Here is a 21385-nt window from a genome sequence, read left to right as displayed (position 1 = left end):
ATGCCTTTGCAATTCCCAAAGTGCTTCATCGATAAATGTGATTCCCAAACCTCGCTGTACATGAGAATCATCTGGAGAGATTTTAAACGCTACCAATGGCCAGGCCTCACCCCAAGCCAATTAAATCAGCATAGACATTTCACTGTATTGCATTTTATTCCCTGCCCCCAAACATCCATTTAGACCCAGGAGAAGGAAAAGGGGATGTGACTAGCAATAGAGAGAAATTTTCTGCACAACAATGGCCATGGCAAGCTTAGGCGCTTTGGGTGAAATCTCTCTGGGAAGAACTGGCAGTGGAAGAAAAAGCCAAACTGACACACAAGTATTGCCTGGTGTGCATTTCCAGCCTCTGCCTTCTTTCTCATCTCTTGGTGGCAGGTGGAGGAAGTGGAGAAAAGGTGAAACTTCTTTATAAACCGGCAGAAGGTTATAGCATCCTCTCACTATCTCTGCATAGGTTCTAGTCTCTGCAGCACTACAGAAGCTTTGCCCAAAGTAATGAACAGTTCAAAGTCAAATGTAATACTTTATCAGACGACTTAAAAATGCTTGCACACTGGAAAGAATTGCAGAGAACACAAATGGACCCAGAGCAACCTTTGCCAAAAGAGAATAGTGTGCTCAATGTACAGCCATAGCTCTTTTCCACATGAGCAAACAGTCAGGAGGATAAAGAACTTGGTCAAACTCACACAAGTAAGTAGGACAGAATCTGGTCTGTCTGTCCTAAGCGTTGTGTTCTTTAACCACCAGGCTAGCTTTTCTCAGATCTGATTCGTGCATACTGTAACCATATACCTCTGTTTGCCTCGAAACTTCCCTGTTTATACGTATGCCTGCTGCCGTTTTAAATACGGCCCACTTGGACTCCCCAAAGCAACCGAGAAGACACAATCATTTGGTCACTCTATACATGGACCACTGTGGTGGGGCTGCCCAGGAAGCTTATTTAAAAAGTGCAGCTTAGGGCTTCCCTGGTGGCGCAGTGGTTCAGAGTCCGCCTGCCGATGCAGGGCACACGGGTTCATGCCCCGGTCCGGGAAGATCCCACATGCCGCGGAGCAGCTGGCTCCGTGGGCCATGGCCGCTGAGCCTGCACTCCGCAACGGGAAAGACCACAACACTGAGAGGCCCACGCACCACATACACACACACACACACACACACACACACACAGACCCACACACACAAGTTGAAGCTTCCTGAGCCCTACTCCACATCTAGATAAGTTTTCTGAGGGTTGTCTCAAGAATCCAGGTACAAGTCTTTTTAAGTGCTTTTGTGGAACTCCCCAGGTGAGTCTATCACTCTCCTAAGTTAAGAAACCATTTATTCGGCCTCCCCCAGGTGCCCAGCCAGGTCCTGTTAAGGTTGGAGTCCCCGCACCACATCACAGGGATGCTCCCAGCCAAGTGATCTCTGGAGCCTTGGAGAATCTGAATGGTCTCATGCTGGCCCACCTGCCACGACAAACCTCCTCCAGAGCATTCCCCTTCACACTTCACCTTCTACCACTCCCAAAGGCAGTCTGCTCCAATGAGGCCTGACTTTGTCTGTCCTAAGGGGCACCCGCTGATTCAAGCACTTTAGGAGAACAAGGTGCTGTGCTTCTCAACCAGGGTGGCCCAACCTCTAAAATGGTAGTCCAAGCAGTCTCTACCTCCTGGGCACATCCCCTCTGCAACAGCCCAAGTACACGAATGTCCCATCTTTGCTTTCTCAAGGTCGGCAACAGGGAGTCCCCTCCTAAAGAAGGTCCTCTCTCATTGCCACACTATCCAAGGCTGCCCCAAATGTGCTTCCTCCCTGTGGGCCTGCTCAGGCTAAGGGCAGAGTCGTCTCTGAGTCGGACCAAATCGTCTTCGTAACACCTCTTCACGGTGTTGACCATGTCTTTCACGGGGGCTGCTGCTGAGCCTTTCTCTCATCCTTTCATGGTGGAGAGAGAGAGGGGATTCTAATGATTCTTACCTCTAGGGGAGAGGGCGAGTGTCATGATTATGTGATCATTCGGTATGATGTCCTTTCGACAGGAATTTGTTTGGACTTTCACGTTAAAGTGGGCCCACCATTCCCACTTTGTGAGGTCATTCAGCACCCTCATTTTGCACCTTTAACATCTCTCTCAGTATCACCTTGGAAATGTTTGAAACGGCATGAGTTTGTCCTCACGTTCCTATCAGCTGGGAATCCGGGGCCCCAACATGAACCTAACCATTGAGCGCAACACCTCTCCACGACCTGTGTAACACTGGGTAGGCCCCTTCACCTCTCGGGTTTTTGAAGCCCTCGGGTGTAAAAATGGGAGGGTTCTATGAATCTATATTTGGGGCAGGACAAGGTCGAGAAGAGTGTGTCTCTGCTTTTATTCTTCCAAAATGGAATGTCTGCCCTCTCTTCCCCATGGGTCCACATGTCACTTGTCCTTCAGGCCCACTGCCAAGGAGCCTTCCCTGATTCCCCAGTCCACACAAATCTCTGCCTCTCAGGGTCAGGGCCGTACAACCTAGCTGCCTCCTAATGTTCATCTTGCCTCTCAAGCCGATCTCAGGATGTGGGTCTCTCTTGCCCTCCTGTGGCCCCTGGGGCTGTGCCAGCCCACCGGCATGCCCCACGTGGGGTGTCTACTAGACTAGGGCATGGATGGGGAGCGTGAGGGCCCAGGCAGAGTACCTCTGCCTCCACCCTGCTCTCCTCCACAGAACTGCCCCTCCTCCTCAAGCCTGACCCCCAAGTCACAGGTTTCATACGATGACCTCACTGGCTAGTGAGGACCTCACAGTCCTTCTCACTGTTTCCATGGCAGTGTAACTGTGCAAACAAAGTTTGCTGCCCTCAGAGAAACTTCCCTACTGGTTCTCCACCAGAGACCAATCTCTTTGGTTGTCTGAGACAGAATGTGTGACCGGATCCTCTACACATATTCCAACCTGTGCTCTGTTCCCTGGCTGGGCGGTGCAGGAGGAACAGCGAGACCGGGCATCTGCGGAACAGGCGTGGGGTACACACAACCTCACCTGGCTGCCACATGTTTCTGTGGCTCTTGCCCACTACGTACACCTGAGTGCTTTCCCAGATGTAAGTAATACCAGTGACCTGGGACACCTTCAGGGTCCCACAGTGCTCACTGTTGAGGACAAGTGAAAGGTCAGCCCCGGACTAGTGTGCAGGAAGCTTCTGATCTTTATAAATATAGCCTTCCGCTTTGGGCTACAGGATGCTTCCATTCAGACCCTTTCTTGATGGGCCTCTTAGCAAAAGACAAGTGTGTTGTTGTGGGCAAGTGGTAAATGGAGCAGTTTGAGGAAGAGGGCCACTCTTGAACCACACCTTCAAACCCAGGCACCTCTGTGCTGGCACGGAGACATCGAGATCGGTCCCCTCAGACACATCCCATACTGAGCTGCTGAGTACTAGGGGAGACGGTGGTGCCATAGTCATGGGAAGGACGGAAGAACCAAGGGGCAGGGGGTGATGAAGTGCTAGTGAGACCGGAGGGCTGAGGAGATGGTGCCCCAGGAGGCTGGGTTGATGTGAGCCTAGATATGGTACCCAGAAGCCAGGTTCTGAGTCTCCTGTTCACTCTGCCTCAGTAGTGGACCTCGTGCTACTCTAGATACAAGGATCCCAGGGCGAGAGTTCAGTGTGTTTGAAACAGGCAGTATACATGGGGCCCAAGAGGGGTGGCCAAGGTGGGAGTGGTTCTGAACCAAGTTATATTAGATGATTGTTTTCGAAATCTTGAAAGGCATTTCCATGAAAGCCTCAGAAATGACAGACAGCAAGAAATGGTTGGTTTCTCTGTTGTGGAAGGGACAGATGGAGAGGATCATGAGTGCAATGACTTTCGGCTTCTACTGTTTTCCCTGGAAACGGTGAAGACACTTCCTCATGTGCTGCAGCCGTAGGCTCCAGGAATTGCCTTTGCAGCCAGTTTCCCTTCTCCAGGGACTCAGAGAGGTGATGGGCCAAGGCTGTGTTTTGGATGTCCAGGAGATGAAAGGTCTTCGGCCAGAAACTGGGAGAGACTTGAGACAGGGAAATCCTGCCAGGAGACTGTGTACAGCCGAAGGGACTGATCACTTCTGATTTTCTTTGCAGCAGCAGCGGCTCCCGTTTCTCCTCCGACACCTGGTCACTACCACGTCCTCTACCGGGGATGTGAAGAAACGCAGTTGGGCTGGCATGGGGAGACCTACTGCCTGGCTGGTGGCTACCGGGCCTACGGGGACGTTCCTTTGGCCACACCAGCAAAGGTGCAAGCCGAGAAGCCAGTCGCCAGACGAGCTCTGAAGAGAAAGTGTGCTCCGGAGGACTTGGACAAAGATCTCCGCTGCTCCAGACCAAAACTCCGGCGATTGCAGGAGTCAGGCAGCTTACTAGGATTACAAGGTGCTGTGATTCTCAAGCAGAGTGGCCCCACCTCTGGGCACATCCCCTCTGCAACAGCCCAAGTACACGAATGTCCCATTTTGGCTTTTGCAAGGTCGGCAACAGGGAGTCCCTTCCTAAAGAAGGTTCTCTCTCATTGCCACACTATCCAAGGCTGCCCCAAATGTGCTTCCTTCCTGTGGGCCTGCTCAGGCTAAGGGCAGAGTCATCTCTTTCCTTCTCTGAGTCGGACCAAATCGTCTTAGTAACACCTCTTCACGGTGTTGACCATGTCTTTCACCGGGGCTGCTGCTGAGCCTTTCTCTCATCCTTTCATGGTGGAGAGAGGGAGAGAGAGGATTCTAATGATATTTACCTCTAGGGGAGAGGGCGAGTGTCATGATTATGTGATCATTCGGTATGATGTCCTTTCGACAGGAATTTGTTTGGACTTTCACGTTAAAGTGGGCCCACCATTCCCACTTTGTGGGGTCATTCAGCACCCTCATTTTGCACCTTTAACATCTCTCTCAGTATCACCTTGGAAATGTTTGAAATGGCATGAGCTCTTCCTCACGTTCCTATCAGCTGTGAATCCGGGGGCCCAGCATGAACCTAACCATTGAGTGCAACACCTCTCCACGACCTGTGTTAACACTGGGGAGGCCCCTTCACCTCTAGGGTTTTTGAAGCCCTCGGGTGTTAAAATGGGAGGGTTCTATGAATTTATATTTGGGGCAGGACAAGGTCGAGAAGAGTGTGTCTCTGCTATTCTTCTTCCAAAATGGAATGTCTGCCCTCTCTTCCCCATGGGTTCACATGTCACTTGCCCTTCAGGCCCACTGCCAAGGAGCCTTCCTTGATTCCCCAGTCCACACAAATCTCTGCCTCTTAGGGTCAGGGACGTACAACCTAGTTGCCTCCTAACGTTCATCTTGCCTCTCAAGCCGATCTCAGGATGTGGGTCTCTCTTGCCCTCCTGTGGCCCCTGGGGCTGTGCCAGCCCACCGGCACGACCCACGTGGGGTGTCTACTAGACTAGGGCATGGGTGGGGAGGCCCCGGTGTGAGGGCCCAGGCAGAGTACGTCTGCCTCCACCCTGCTCTCCTCCACAAAACTGCCCCTCCTCCTGAAGCCTGCCCCTCAACTCACAAGTTCCATACGATGACCTCACTAGCTAGTGAGGACCTCACAGGCCTTCTCACAGTTTCCATGGCAGGGTTACGATGCAAACGTGCTGCTGCCCTCAGAGATACTTCCCTACCGGTTCTCCACCAGAGACCAATCTCTTTGGTTGTCTGAGAGAGAATCCCTCACCAGACCTTCTGCATTTACTCTAACCTGTCCTACGTTCCCTGAGAGGGCAGTGCACGAGGTACACTGAGACCAGGCATCTGTCCAAGAGGCATGGTGTACGCACAACTTCCCCCGGCTGCCACATGTTCCCTGGGGCTTGCCCAGCACATACACCTGAGCACTTTCCCAGCTGTAACGAATACCAGTTACGTGGGACACCTTCAAGGACCCACAGTGCTCACTGCTGAGGACAAGTGAAAGGTCATCCCTGGACAAGTGTGCGGGAAGGTTCTGATCTTTATCAAAGGAGCCTTCCCCTTTGGGCTACAGGATGCTTCCATTCAGACCCTTTCCTGATGGGCCTCTTAGCAAAAGACAAGTGCGTTGTTGCTGGCGAATGGTCAATGGAGCAGTTTGAGGAAGAGGGCCACCCTTGAACCGCACCTTCAAACCCAGGCACCTCTGTGCTGTCGTGTAGACATCTAGCTCGGTCCCGTCAGACACATCCCATACTGAGCGGCTGAGTACTAGGGCCGACGGTGGTGCCCTATTGATGGCAGGAACGGAAGAACCAAGGGGGCGTGATGAAGTGCTAGTGAGACCGGAGGGCTGAGGAGATGGTGTCCCAGGAGGCTGGGTTGATGTGAGCCTAGACATGGTACCCAGAACCCGGTTCTGAGTCTCCCGATCACTCTGCCTCAGTATGTGGCCTTGTTCTTATCGAGATAAAAGGATCAGAGGACTAGAGTTCCGTGTGGTTGAAACAGGCACTGTAAAAATGGGACCCAAGAGGGGTTGCCAAGGTGGGAGGGGTTCTGATCCAATTTACATTAGATTATCTTTTTCCAAAACTTGAACGATATTTCCATTAAAGCCTCACAAGTGACAGACTGCAAGAAATGTTTTCTCTGTTGTGGAAGGGAGAGATGGAGAGGATCATGCTTGCAATGACTTTCGGGTTCTACTGTTTTCCCTGGAAAAGGTGAAGGGACTCCCTCATCTGCTGCAGCTGTAGGCCCTAGGAATCGCTTTTGCAGCCAGGGTCCCTTCTCCAGGGACTCAGAGAGGTGATGGGCCAAGGCTGTGTTTTGGATGTCCAGTAGATGAAAGGTCTCTGGCCAGAAACTGGGAGAGACATGAGAGAGGGAGATTCGGCCAGGAGACTGTGCACAGCAGAAGGGACTGATCACTTTTGATTTTCTTTGCAGCAGCAGCGGCTCCCGTTTCTCCTCGTACAGCTGGTCACTGCCACGTCCTCAACCGAGGGTGTGGGGAAACGCAGTTGGGCTGCCATGGGGAGACATACTGCCGCGCTGGTGGCTACTGGGCCTACGGGGATGTTCCTTCGGCCACGCCAGCAAAGGTGGAAGCGGAGCAGGAGCCAGTCGCCAGACGTGCGCCCAAGAGAAAGCGCGCTCCGCAAGAGTCGGACGAAGATCTTTGCTCCCGACCCAAAATCCGGCGATTGTAGCATGGTGCCAGGAGGCGGACTCCACAGAATCTTGGTGGCTGAGCCATTCTCAAGAGAGGGCCATGGCAAAGCTCACAAGGTTACCACCCGCCCCCCGCCAACGCACCATTTCCTGCCCCCGAAGCAAGAACAGGATGGAGAGTCAAGCAGCACGCACCCTGCCCCGAGGTTCACATGCTCCTTTATTCCCAGCCCCTTCTGTCCCCAGTGGGGTCCCCTAATGCTCGGCAAAGTGTTTTTCTGTAACAGATTTCTAAAGGTCGCCACAGCTCAGACTTAGGTCACTACCCCTGTGCTGGGCACTCCTGCCACCCGGGAAAGGTTCCAAAGGTGGAGCAGCTCCAGGGGGTGCCAACGATCAGAGCAAAAACTTGAGAGGCTGGGGATGAAGGAGTTTGGGCACAGTCCCTAAAGCATCTCAGTGGTTGAGCTTCTGTGAGAAGGCACATCCCCACTGTGTGGGGAGGTGGTGGGGGGAAGGGGTCCCTAGAGGAGGCAGCTAGGGGGAGGGCCTGAGGCTGGAAATGGGGAATGGCGTGCGGCCTCTGAGCGAGCACAGGCACTTAGCCCTTGAGGTTTCTGGGAAAGCTAGAGCCACAAGGGCCACGAGAGAAGGCAAGTGGAGCAGCAGAAGCCAGGTGCCAGATCTCTCCTCAGAACCTATACTTCTCCACGAGGCCGGGCCTTCCACGCTGAGGTAGGAGCGATCCTGGCCAGAAGGACAGCCAGCGGCAGCTCTGGGAGGAAGGGTGCTGCACTGGGGGCTCTGCTGCCATGGAAATGACTTCAGTTCCTTCCACTCAAATACCGTACGGACTGGGTTCCTGCTCTGGTGAGTACAAGGGTCACTGACTCTCCCCAGAAGGTTGTTCAGTTCACATCCCCAAAGTCCCTCTATTCGGGCCCTGGGGGGGTGTAGCAACTCCTGAGGGCGCTCTTTCCTGAGGCTGGCTGACCGAAGTGGGGGAGGTTCCTGATAGGTCCCAGGTGCTGGTTGAAGTCCCCAGAGAATGGTCATGAAGGCTGGAGAGTCCAGTAGGCGGAGAGAGAAGGCCGGGGGCAGAGGGCCCCTACCTGAATCCAGAGCTCACAAGGTTATTACCCCCCACCATTTCCAGAAACTATCTCTTCCCCCATACCAGCCCCAATGGCCCGGTACCGGGAAACCGGGAGCCCAGAGCACTTGTGGCCACACAGACACTCGCAGGCAGCCCTCGGCGTGGGCGGGGCCTGCTGCAGGCGGATGGGGACTAGGTGTGCTCCCGGGAGGCCTTGGACTGAAGGTGGCCCCCTGAGAGAAGCACCCCAGCTTGGACAGGAAGTTTAGAGGCAGGGGACAGCAACCTAGGGCGCCCCCTCGGAGCAGTGGGAGTGGGAAGAGGGCCGGGGGCAGAGGGCACCCGCGATGGGAGGCCAGTGGGCTCTCAGCAGAGGCCAGCTGAGCCCGTGGGACCTGCCTCTGAGCAGGGGCCGGGAGGGCAGTGCTGCCCTGTGGCTTCCGGGCTTCGTGGATCACGGCTCTCCGCACACGGGTCGTAGGGTCCTCTGACCCTGTATCGCCTCCCTCACCCAGGGCCCCTCGCGAGGCTGCGCCGCTGGGTGGCCTGTGTCGACGGGCACAACCCCATCGCCCGCCCCTCTCAGACCCGCCGCCTCTGCCCGCCTGCCTGGCCCTGTGCAGCTTGCGACCCGGGGGGCCTCGAGGGTCCCCGCGCACTCCGCCAGTGGCCTCTGCTGGGTCTGCTGCTCCTGCTGGGTCTGCTGCTGCGGCCGGTAACCCGTGTGCACACCACGCCGGCCACCTCCAGCACCCCAAGTCCGCGGGAGCGCACGCGGGCCCTGATGCGGGACTTCCCGCTTGTGGACGGGTGGCTGCAGTGTGTGAGGGCTGCTTGGGGCCGTTGTGGGCCTAGCCTGGCCCTGGGCAGCAGAGGAGGTCCGGAGGTGTCCACACAAGCGTGGTGTGAGGCTCCCTCAGGCTGCCCCAGGCCAGGCAATGTATCCTGCCTGATCCCAAGACCTAAGGGGCCCACCCATTTGCCTTGACCTCCCTCCAGCCACAACGACATGCCCCTGGTCCTGAGGCTGTTGCACCACAATGGGCTCCAGGCTGTTAATCTAAGCAAGTTCAGCCACGGCCACACCACCTTGGACGTGATGAAAGACGGTCTCATGGGTGCGCAGGCACCAAGGGGACACACAAGGTGTCCCCGTGGCTGCTGGGGAATAGTGGGGTAGTTTGGGGGCCTCCGAGACCACAGGTTAGTCACATTGGAACTATGTTACCATAGTGACCTAGAAAGTGCCATGCCATGGATGCTGGGGGCTACAGGGGTCACCGTGAGCCACCCTGACGGGCATCCAAGTACCACAGAAAAAAACAACGCGTCACAGGTGACTTCTGGGCACAGTGAGCGCTGTGCCAGCTGAGGAGGCGATGAGAAGCCCAAGGAGTTCCAAGCCCCAAACCAAGCCCTGGCCTTCCCTCACTTCTGGTCAGCCTACGTCCCACGCCAGACCCACCAACGGGATGCCGTGCGCCTCACCCCGGAGCAAATCGACCTCATCCGCCTCACGTGTGCCTCCTATTCTGCGCTGGAGCTTGTGACCTCAGTTAAAGGAACACGGGGGACTTCCCTGGTAGTCCAGAGGTTAGGACTCCACGCTTCCACTGCAGGGGGCTCGGGTTGGATCCCCGCTCACCGGGGAAGAGGCTCAGGTTCAAGGGCTCCTGCTTTGAACCATCTTCTACTCAACATGTAGAAAACAAAGCCTTGATCTGCCCTCCTAAGCCTTGTCCTCTCTCTCCAATTATGGAGTCAACAGACACTTACTGAGCCCCTAAGATATGTCAAGCACTGGTAGGCACTGGACATAACCTGATGAGACAGGAGGGAAAGGTTCAGTAGAACACAGGGTTATAGAAAAGGCACTTAAAAATGTGAGAAATTCAAACTGTGTATGGTGCTATGAAGGAGCAGTTATGTAAGGCTGTGGGAGTCTACGTCAGCAGGAAAGAGACGGATGCGGCTTGAGGAGGGCCTCCCTTAAGAAATAAACTCTGGGGACTACCCTGGTGGTGCAGTGGTACAGAATCCGCCTGCCAACACTATTTACGGTGGCCAGGACAGGGAAGCAACCGAAGTGTCCATCGAGAGACGAACAGATAAAGAAGATGTGGCACATATATACAATGGACTCTTACTCTGCCATAAAAGGAAATGAAACTGAGTTATTTGTAGTGAGGTGGATGGACCTAGAGTCTGTCATACAGAGTGAAGTAAGTCACAAAGAGGAAATCAAATACCGTATGCTAATACATATATATGGAATCTTAAAAAAAAAAAGTTTCTAATGAACCTAGGGGCAGGGCAAGAATAAAGACGCAGACATAGAGAATGGACTTGAGGACTCGGGGAAGGGGAAGGGTAAGCTGGGAGGCAGTAAGAGAGTAGCATTGACAAATATACAATACCAAATGTAAAATACCTGGCTAGTGGGAAGCAGCTGCACAGCACAGGAAGATCAGCTCAGTGCCTTGCAACCACCTAGAGGGGTGGGATCAGGAGGGTGGGAGGGAGATGCAGGAGGGAGGGGATGTGGGGATATACGTATGCATGCAGCTGATTCCCTTTGTTATACAGCAGAAACTGACACACCAGCGTAGAGCAATTATACTCCAACAAAGACTTTAAAAACGAAAACAAAGAAACAATCCACCTGCCAAGGCACGGGACATGGGTTGGCTCCCTGGTCCAGGAAGCTCCCACGTGCCGCGGAGCCAGTAAGCCCGCGAGCCACCACAACCGAGCCCACGTGCCACAATTAGTGAGGACCGCGTGCTAAGAGCCCGTGCTCCGCAACATGAGAAGCCACTGCACTGAGAAGCCCATGCACCACAACGAAGAGTAGCCCCGGCTCACCGCAACTACAGAAAGCCCGCGCCCGGCAACGAAAACCCAATGCAACGAAAAATAAATAAATAAATAAATTCATTCATTAACCAAATAATCAAAAGTTATATTAAAAAAAGAAACAAACGAAAAGCAAAAATCTCTGCTGGGAATTCCCCGGTGCTCCGGTGGTCTAGTGGTTAGGACCCTGTGCCTCCACTTCAGGGGGCCCGGATTCAATCCCTGGTTGGGGAACTGAGATCATGCAAGCTGGCATCGCAGCCCAATTAAAAATGCAATAAAATAAAATATACCTAAATAAAACAAGAAAGCATCTCTGATTCAACGTCTAAAGGGTGAGAAGGTGTTTATCGGGCCAGTATGTGGGCAGAAAACGTTTCCCATTTCAGTAAGTAGCACCTCCATTTACCCAATTCCACATCCTTAACCCACATTCCCCACATCCAATTCATCACTAACTCCTATTCACCTCCAAGCCATCACTAACCTTCCAAATAGGACTCTAACTTGCCTGCTTTACTCCACCTCCAAGGCCACCACTGTGCACAAAGCCAGTCTCCTAATGAGTCTCCCCAATTCCAGTCCTGCCCCCTCCTAGCCACTCTCTTACACTAGCCAGTATGGTGTCTGAAAAAGGCATCTCTGCCAACCCCACTTCTCTCTTTATACCCTGCAATGGCTTCCCACCAAGTTTACGATCAATCCCAAACAGATGATGGACTGCAGGCTGAAAGACAACAAGGAGGTAGGGAGGGTGTCAGGTTAGAAAGAGGGATGAAGGGTCTGGACAAACAGCGAAAAGGGCTGAAAAGAAAATGATCAGCACTTGCACAACAGTCCTGATGCAGGCAGGAAAAATGCAGCAATAGTGAAGGCATACCAAGAGCCACTTTTGATTTCTGCAATGCCCTTTGCAGTTCCCCACGTGCTTCATTGATAACTGTGATTCTCAAACCTAGCTGTACATTAGAATCATCTGGGGACATTTGAAAATCTACCAATGGCCAGGCCTCACCCTAAGCCAATTACATCACAATATACAGTTCACTGGGGCAGGAATTTTGTCTGTGTCGTTCACTGGACATATGAAAAGTAAGTGGCACATACATGCTGCTCAGAAAATAGTTCCTGAATGAATGAAGGAAGGAAGGAAGAAAGGAAGGCACCACTATCACCTGAGATCCAAGGAAGAATTCTTTTCAAACCTTAGGGAGTCACCTGGCAATGACAGTTACCATGGCAGCCGTGGGAAACACAATACCAAGTGACACTAACACTCCCAGGAACCCACACTGGTTTCCACAGTAAGTAAACCTTTCTCGTTTCTAAAGGACTATACTGGGAAATACGCATCTCAGTAACAGCTTGAGGTTACTCAATGTCTGCTGGGAGCAGGAGGAAAAGACAAGGGCCTTACACACTATCGAAAGCCACGACAGGAAGAAACTAGGGGCCACGGGCAGAGACAGACAGGCTCCGACAGGCTCCAATCCCTGTGACATTCCGAGGTGATCCCATTGGAAGGGCTCGAGCACGAGAAAGCAGCCACTAACCAGCTACCCTGTCTCAGATATTTGGAGAAAGTCAATGCAAATACATACCTATGCATTATTCCTTTCTGATCATTCTTTCAGTGTATCCTTTCGGGCTTTGTGCAAAGCGATTCTTTCCTTGGTACCTGAAAAATGAGTGGCACGTGTCAACGGATGAAACATGTCAGAGCAGACCTCCAAGGAGCTCTGCAGCTCACGAACGAGGAGCTCCGAGTCCTGGGAAAGAATCGTGAAAGTAGTGTAGAATCACAAGATCTTAGAGCATCCTTTATATCAGCCTCCCCCCCTCTATCATATCACCAATCAGTGGGCATCAGCCTATACAGGAACTCTTGAACTCTGCAGTGACAGACAACCCAGCACTCTCTAGACAGATCAAGGCATTGCTCGTTGCTACAGCAGTCTATATCAAATTCACAATCTGACTCCCTGGCACCAATCACTCCCAGGCTGCCTTCTGGAATGGGACACCCCAGGGCACACCTCATCTCTTTTCCATCTGGCACATTTCCCAAACACATGAGGACAATGCTGTTCTTCCTAAAGATCTCTGCTCCCACGTCACCCTCCTAAATCACTCCTTCCTGTGTTTAGGACTTTCAGGAGCCCCCAAGGGTTTCGCACCCCAAGGACATGACAAGCATTGGCATCAACGTGCCTGCTACAGATTCTGGGAAAGGGGCAGGGCCACACAACAGTCTGGCAAATGTGACTGACTACCTGACGTGAGAGTACATCGGACAACCTCAGCCTCTCTTCAGTCCTCAGCCTCTATCCAAGGTTTCTCCATAGCACACTATTGACATTTTGGGCCAGCTCATTCTTTTGGGGTGGTGGGGAAAGGCTGTCCTGTGCCTTGTACGATATGGGGTACCATCCTGGCCTCTACCCACTAGATGCCTGCAGCACCGCCCCGACCAGATGTGAACCAAGGAAAATGTCTCCAGCCATTGTCAAACGTGCTGGGGGAAGGGTGAGGGCAAAATCACCCTCACTCAAGAGCCACTGCTCTATCCCATGGCGCTGTTCACCCATGAGTACTCAAAACGCTCTCCTCTGCTGGCTTAACAGCTAACCCTCCAGAAAGTCTATCGTGTATCAAAATGCTATACGAAATTGAATAGTATTTATCTCTATAACGGTATCTCCTGACACCAAAGGAATACTCTTTCTCCAGAGGTTAAGAACCTCCCAGGTGCTTAATCCGCATTTACCTTATCTCCTACCCCAGGCACTGGAAATGACAGAAATGATCTGACACCCATTTTCGGGATCCGTTCAAGAAGTACCAGTAGTGTAAGGCTTTCTGGCAACCTGAACAACCGAACTCACGTAGAATATCCTGCCTGACCCTGGCTTTGTGAGACAAGCCGCAAACCTGTAGCAGGACCCTCCTCGCTGCTATTTACGGAATCGAGGTAGCTGACTGGAAAGCCGGTGGAGGTGAACAAGCCAAGAAAGCAGTGGGCTCAGCATGAGAAGCTGGAAAGGGTGACAAGGGAGGGGAGAATGAGCCTCAGCTGAAAAGAAAGGGGAAAAGTACCAAGCGATGAGTTCTGTTGACTGAAGAGAAGATACGCTGAAGGCCATCAGCTTGCCCTCGGGGCCGCCCTCAGCTCTCTGGGGAGCTCTAAGGGAAGGGTGAGCCTGGATCTAGGACTCCGGACTCCTGGTGTCGGCCCCCAGGCCTGACCATTCACTCAGACTCTCAATAAATAACTTGTATTCAAAGACCTTGCACGGGGACCCCATCTGGGAAAACATCGCCACATCCTCATAAGTTACAGGGGGAGACCCGAACTGGCCAAGCCATGACAGGAGCTGTGAGGGTGACAAAAGAGCATTGCAGGGATCCAACATCGGATCACCACAAGCCCTCCGCCCTCCTGGCTCCTAATGCCAGGGCCCCATCACCGTGTATCCTCGGACCCCCGTCCTGCCTCCAACGCGCACCCTTCCCCAAGGTTGGCCGGGACCTGGAGTCACCAGCCCCTGTTCGGACCTACCCACTTCGCCGCTGCTGAGCTCTACACATCCCGCTCCTTCCACACGCTTCGCCAATTCCGCGGCCCTGACTGAGCCGCGCCAGCCACCGACCGCCAGAACTTGGCGTGCCCGTGAAGTCACTGTCGTGCGCCTCTCCCGCAGCAAGGGGAATAGGGCTCTGGCACCCTGGCTGCGGCTCTTGTCGCTTGTGGCTCGGTTGCTTCTGGCGCTTCGCCGGGACCTCACGGTCCGCGGTCCAAACGAGCCCCGGCCCGTGGTGCGCATCCCGCGGGCTCTACAGTGGCAGCAGGAAGAGCAGCAGAGCGGGCAGCGGAGCCCCCCGCGACCGGTGCTGGTGCGACCCGGGCCGCTGCTGATCTCCGCGTGGCGGCCCCAGTTGAACCAGCCGGTACGCCTCACGGTGGGCCCTTGTCAGCCCGCGCCACCGGCTTCGCGCGGCTGGAAGAATCGCCGCGCCCACGAGGACCAATTCTCAACATGTAGAAAACAAAAATAAAGCCTTGATCTTCCCTCCTAAGCCTTGTCCTCTGTCTCCAATTAGGGATTCAACAGACACTTACTGAGCCCTAAGATATGCCAAGCACTGGCAGGCACTGGAGAAAAAATGATGAGGCAGGAGGGAAAGGATCAGTAGAACAGAGGGTTATAAAAAGGGAACTTACAAATGTCTGTGAAATTAAAACTGTGTATGGTACTCGAAAGGAGCAGTTACGTAAGGCTGTGGGAGTCTGTGTCAGCAGGGAAGAGACTGGTGGGGCTTGAGGAGGGCCTCCCTTAAGAAATAATCTCTGGGGACTTCCCTGGTGGTGCAGTGGTTCAGAATCCACCTGCCAGCACAATTTACAGTAGCCAGGACCGGGAAGCAACCTAAGTGTCCATCGACAGACAAATAGATAAAGACGATGTGACACATACATACCATAGAATATGACTCAGTCATAAAAGAAATGAAACTGAGCTATTTGTAGTGAGGTGGATAGACCTCGAGTCTGTCATACAGAGTGAAGTAAGTCAGGAAGAGAAAAACAAATATCGTATGCTACCACATATATATGGAACATATATATATATATATATATATATATATATATATATATATGTATGTATATAAAGGTTCTCATGAACCTAAGGGCAGGGCAGGAATAAAGACGCAGATAGAAAATGAACTTGAGGACACGGGGAGGGGGAAGGGTAAGCTGGGATGAAAGAAGAGTAGCATTGACATATATACAATACCAAATGTAAAATACCTAGCTAGCGGGAAGCAGCTGCACAGCACAGGGAGTTCAGCTCAGTGCCTTTCGACCACCTAGAGGGTTGGGCACAGGAGGGTGAGAGAGAGAGACGCAGGAGGGAGGGGATATGGGGATATAGGCATGCATAGAGCTGATTCACTTTGTTACACAGCAGAAACTGACACACCAGGGTAAAGCAATTACACTCCAACAAAGATGTTTAAAAACAAAAACAAAAACAAACAATCCGCCTGCCAAGGCAGGGGACACGGGTTTGCACCCTGGTCCGGGAAGGCCCCACATGCCGCGGAGCCAGTAAGCCTGCGCGCCACCTCTACCGAGCCCACGCGCCAGAACTACTGAGGACCGCGTGCATCATAGAGCCCATGCTCCGCAACATGAGAAGCCACTGCACTGAGAAGCCCGGGCACCACAACGAAGAGTAGCCCCTGCTCGCCGCAACTACCGAAAGCCCACGCGCGGCAATGAAGAACCAATGCGACCCAAAATTCATTCATTCATTCATTCATTAACCAATTAATCAAAACTTATATTAAAAAAGAAAGAAACGAAAAGTAAAAATCTCTGCTGGGAATTCCCCGGTGGTCCAGTGGTTAGGACCCCGTGCCTCCACTTCAGGGGGCCCGGGTTCAATCCCTGGTTGGGGAACTGAGATCCTGCAAGCTGGCATCGCAGCCCAAATAAAAATGCAATAAAATAAAATATAACTAAATAAAACAAGAAAGCATCTCTGATTCAAGGTGTAAAGGGTGAGAAGGTGTTTATCGGGCCAGTATGTGGGCAGAAAACGTTTCCCATTTCAGTAAGTAGCACCTCCATTTACCCAATTACACATCCTTAACCCACATTCCCCACATCCAATTCATCACTAACTCCTATTCACCTCCAAGCCATCACTAACCTTCCAAATAGGACTCTAACCTGCCTGCTTTACTCCACCTCCAAGGCCACCACTGTGCACAAAGTCAGTCTCCTAATGAGTCTCCCCAAATCTACTCCTGCCCTCTCCTAGCCATTCTCTTACAGTAGCCAGTGCGGTGTCTAAAAAAGGCATCTCTGCCAACACCACTTCTCTCTTTATACCCTGCAATGGCTTCCCACCAAGTGTAGGATCAATCCCAAACTGATGATGGACTGGAGGCTGAAAGACAAGAAGGAGGTAGGGAGGGTGTCAGGTTTGAAAGAGGGATGAACGGTCTAGGCAAACAGCGAAAAGGGCTGAAAAGAAAATGATCAGCACTTGCACAACAGTCCTGATGCAGGCAGGAAAGAAAATGCAGGAAGAGTGAAGGCATACCAATAGCCACTTTTTATTTCTGCAATGCCTTTGCAATTCCCAAAGTGCTTCATCGATAACTGTGATTCCCAAACCTCGCTGTACATGAGAATCATCTGGAGAGATTTTAAACGCTACCAATGGCCAGGCCTCATCCCAAGCCAATTAAATCAGCATAGACATTTCACTGTATTGCATTTTATTCCCTGCCCCCAAACATCCATTTAGACCCAGGAGAAGGAAAAGGGGATGTGACTAGCAATAGAGAGAAATTTTCTGCACAACAATGGCCATGGCAAGCTTAGGCGCTTTGGGTGAAATCTCTCTGGGAAGAACTGGCAGTGGAAGAAAAAGCCAAACTGACACACAAGTATTGCCTGGTGTGCATTTCCAGCCTCTGCCTTCTTTCTCATCTCTTGGTGGCAGGTGGAGGAAGTGGAGAAAAGGTGAAACTTCTTTATAAACCGGCAGAAGGTTATAGCATTCTCTCACTATCTCTGCATAGGTTCTAGTCTCTGCAGCACTACAGAAGCTTTGCCCAAAGTAATGAACAGTTCAAAGTCAAATGTAATACTTTATCAGACGACTTAAAAATGCTTGCACACTGGAAAGAATTGCAGAGAACACAAATGGACCCAGAGCAACCTTTGCCAAAAGAGAATAGTGTGCTCAATGTACAGCCATAGCTCTTTTCCACATGAGCAAACACTCAGGAGGATAAAGAACTTGGTCAAACTCACACAAGTAAGTAGGACAGAATCTGGTCTGTCTGTCCTAAGCATTGTGTTCTTTAACCACCAGGCTAGCTTTTCTCAGATCTGATTCATGCATACTGTAACCATATACCTCTGTTTGCCTCGAAACTTCCCTGTTTATACGTATGCCTGCTGCCGTTTTAAATACGGCCCACTTGGACTCCCCAAAGCAACCGAGAAGACACAATCATTTGGTCACTGTATACATGGACCACTGTGGTGGGGCTGCCCAGGAAGCTTATTTAAAAAGTGCAGCTTAGGGCTTCCCTGGTGGCGCAGTGGTTCAGAGTCCGCCTGCCGATGCAGGGCACACGGGTTCATGCCCCGGTCCGGGAAGATCCCACATGCCGCGGAGCAGCTGGCTCCGTGGGCCATGGCCGCTGAGCCTGCACTCCGCAACGGGAAAGACCACAACACTGAGAGGCCCACGCACCACATACACACACACACACACACACACACACACACACACACAGACACACACACACAAGTTGAAGCTTCCTGAGCCCTACTCCACATCTAGATAAGTTTTCTGAGGGTTGTCTCAAGAATCCAGGTACAAGTCTTTTTAAGTGCTTTTGTGGAACTCCCCAGGTGAGTCTCTCACTCTCCTAAGTTAAGAAACCATTTATTCGGCCTCCCCCAGGTGCCCAGCCAGGTCCTGTTAAGGTTGGAGTCCCCGCACCACATCACAGGGATGCTCCCAGCCAAGTGATCTCTGGAGCCTTGGAGAATCTGAATGGTCTCATGCTGGCCCACCTGCCACGACAAACCTCCTCCAGAGCATTCCCCTTCACACTTTACCTTCTACCACTCCCAAAGGCAGTCTGCTCCAATGAGGCCTGACTTTGTCTGTCCTAAGGGGCACCCGCTGATTCAAGCACTTTAGGAGAACAAGGTGCTGTGCTTCTCAACCAGGGTGGCCCAACCTCTAAAATGGTAGTCCAAGCAGTCTCTACCTCCTGGGCACATCCCCTCTGCAACAGCCCAAGTACACGAATGTCCCATCTTTGCTTTCTCAAGGTCGGCAACAGGGAGTCCCCTCCTAAAGAAGGTCCTCTCTCATTGCCACACTATCCAAGGCTGCCCCAAATGTGCTTCCTCCCTGTGGGCCTGCTCAGGCTAAGGGCAGAGTCGTCTCTGAGTCGGACCAAATCGTCTTAGTAACAACTCTTCACGGTGTTGACCATGTCTTTCACGGGGGCTGCTGCTGAGCCTTTCTCTCATCCTTTCATGGTGGAGAGAGAGAGGGGATTCTAATGATTCTTACCTCTAGGGGAGATGGCGAGTGTCATGCTTATGTGATCATTCGGTATGATGTCCTTTCGACAGGAATTTGTTTGGACTTTCACGTTAAAGTGGGCCCACCATTCCCACTTTGTGAGGTCATTCAGCACCCTCATTTTGCACCTTTAACATCTCTCTCAGTATCACCTTGGAAATGTTTGAAACGGCATGAGTTTGTCCTCACGTTCCTATCAGCTGGGAATCCGGGGCCCCAACATGAACCTAACCATTGAGCGCAACACCTCTCCACGACCTGTGTAACACTGGGTAGGCCCCTTCACCTCTCGGGTTTTTGAAGCCCTCGGGTGTAAAAATGGGAGGGTTCTATGAATCTATATTTGGGGCAGGACAAGGTCGAGAAGAGTGTGTCTCTGCTTTTATTCTTCCAAAATGGAATGTCTGCCCTCTCTTCCCCATGGGTCCACATGTCACTTGTCCTTCAGGCCCACTGCCAAGGAGCCTTCCCTGATTCCCCAGTCCACACAAATCTCTGCCTCTCAGGGTCAGGGCCGTACAACCTAGCTGCCTCCTAATGTTCATCTTGCCTCTCAAGCCGATCTCAGGATGTGGGTCTCTCTTGCCCTCCTGTGGCCCCTGGGGCTGTGCCAGCCCACCGGCATGCCCCACGTGGGGTGTCTACTAGACTAGGGCATGGATGGGGAGGCCCCGGCGTGAGGGCCCAGGCAGAGTACCTCTGCCTCCACCCTGCTCTCCTCCACAGAACTGCCCCTCCTCCTCAAGCCTGACCCCCAAGTCACAGGTTTCATACGATGACCTCACTGGCTAGTGAGGACCTCACAGTCCTTCTCACTGTTTCCATGGCAGTGTAACTGTGCAAACAAAGTTTGCTGCCCTCAGAGAAACTTCCCTACTGGTTCTCCACCAGAGACCAATCTCTTTGGTTGTCTGAGACAGAATGTGTGACCGGATCCTCTACACATATTCCAACCTGTGCTCTGTTCCCTGGCTGGGCGATGCAGGAGGAACAGCGAGACCGGGCATCTGCGGAACAGGCGTGGGGTACACACAACCTCACCTGGCTGCCACATGTTTCTGTGGCTCTTGCCCACTACGTACACCTGAGTGCTTTCCCAGATGTAAGTAATACCAGTGACCTGGGACACCTTCAGGGTCCCACAGTGCTCACTGTTGAGGACAAGTGAAAGGTCAGCCCCGGACTAGTGTGCAGGAAGCTTCTGATCTTTATAAATATAGCCTTCCGCTTTGGGCTACAGGATGCTTCCATTCAGACCCTTTCTTGATGGGCCTCTTAGCAAAAGACAAGTGTGTTGTTGTGGGCAAGTGGTAAATGGAGCAGTTTGAGGAAGAGGGCCACTCTTGAACCACACCTTCAAACCCAGGCACCTCTGTGCTGGCACGGAGACATCGAGATCGGTCCCCTCAGACACATCCCATACTGAGCTGCTGAGTACTAGGGGAGAGGGTGGTGCCATAGTCATGGGAAGGACGGAAGAACCAAGGGGCGGGGGGTGATGAAGTGCTAGTGAGACCGGAGGGCTGAGGAGATGGTGCCCCAGGAGGCTGGGTTGATGTGAGCCTAGATATGGTACCCAGAAGCCGGGTTCTAAGTCTCCTGTTCACTCTGCCTCAGTAGTGGACCTCGTGCTACTCTAGATACAAGGATCCCAGGGTGAGAGTTCAGTGTGTTTGAAACAGGCAGTATACATGGGGCCCAAGAGGGGTGGCCAAGGTGGGAGTGGTCCTGAACCAAGTTATATTAGATGATTGTTTTCGAAATCTTGAAAGGCATTTCCATGAAAGCCTCAGAAATGACAGACAGCAAGAAATGGTTGGTTTCTCTGTTGTGGAAGGGACAGATGGAGAGGATCATGAGTGCAATGACTTTCGGGTTCTACTGTTTTCCCTGGAAACGGTGAAGACACTTCCTCATGTGCTGCAGCCGTAGGCTCCAGGAATTGCCTTTGCAGCCAGTTTCCCTTCTCCAGGGACTCAGAGAGGTGATGGGCCAAGGCTGTGTTTTGGATGTCCAGGAGATGAAAGGTCTTCGGCCAGAAACTGGGAGAGACTTGAGACAGGGAAATCCTGCCAGGAGACTGTGTACAGCCGAAGGGACTGATCACTTCTGATTTTCTTTGCAGCAGCAGCGGCTCCCGTTTCTCCTCCGACACCTGGTCACTACCACGTCCTCTACCGGGGATGTGAAGAAACGCAGTT

The sequence above is a fragment of the Kogia breviceps genome, chromosome 11, assembly GCF_026419965.1.
Source record: "Kogia breviceps isolate mKogBre1 chromosome 11, mKogBre1 haplotype 1, whole genome shotgun sequence".
Classification (NCBI taxonomy): Eukaryota; Metazoa; Chordata; class Mammalia; order Artiodactyla; family Physeteridae; genus Kogia; species Kogia breviceps.
This window is presented reverse-complemented; position numbering follows the sequence as displayed.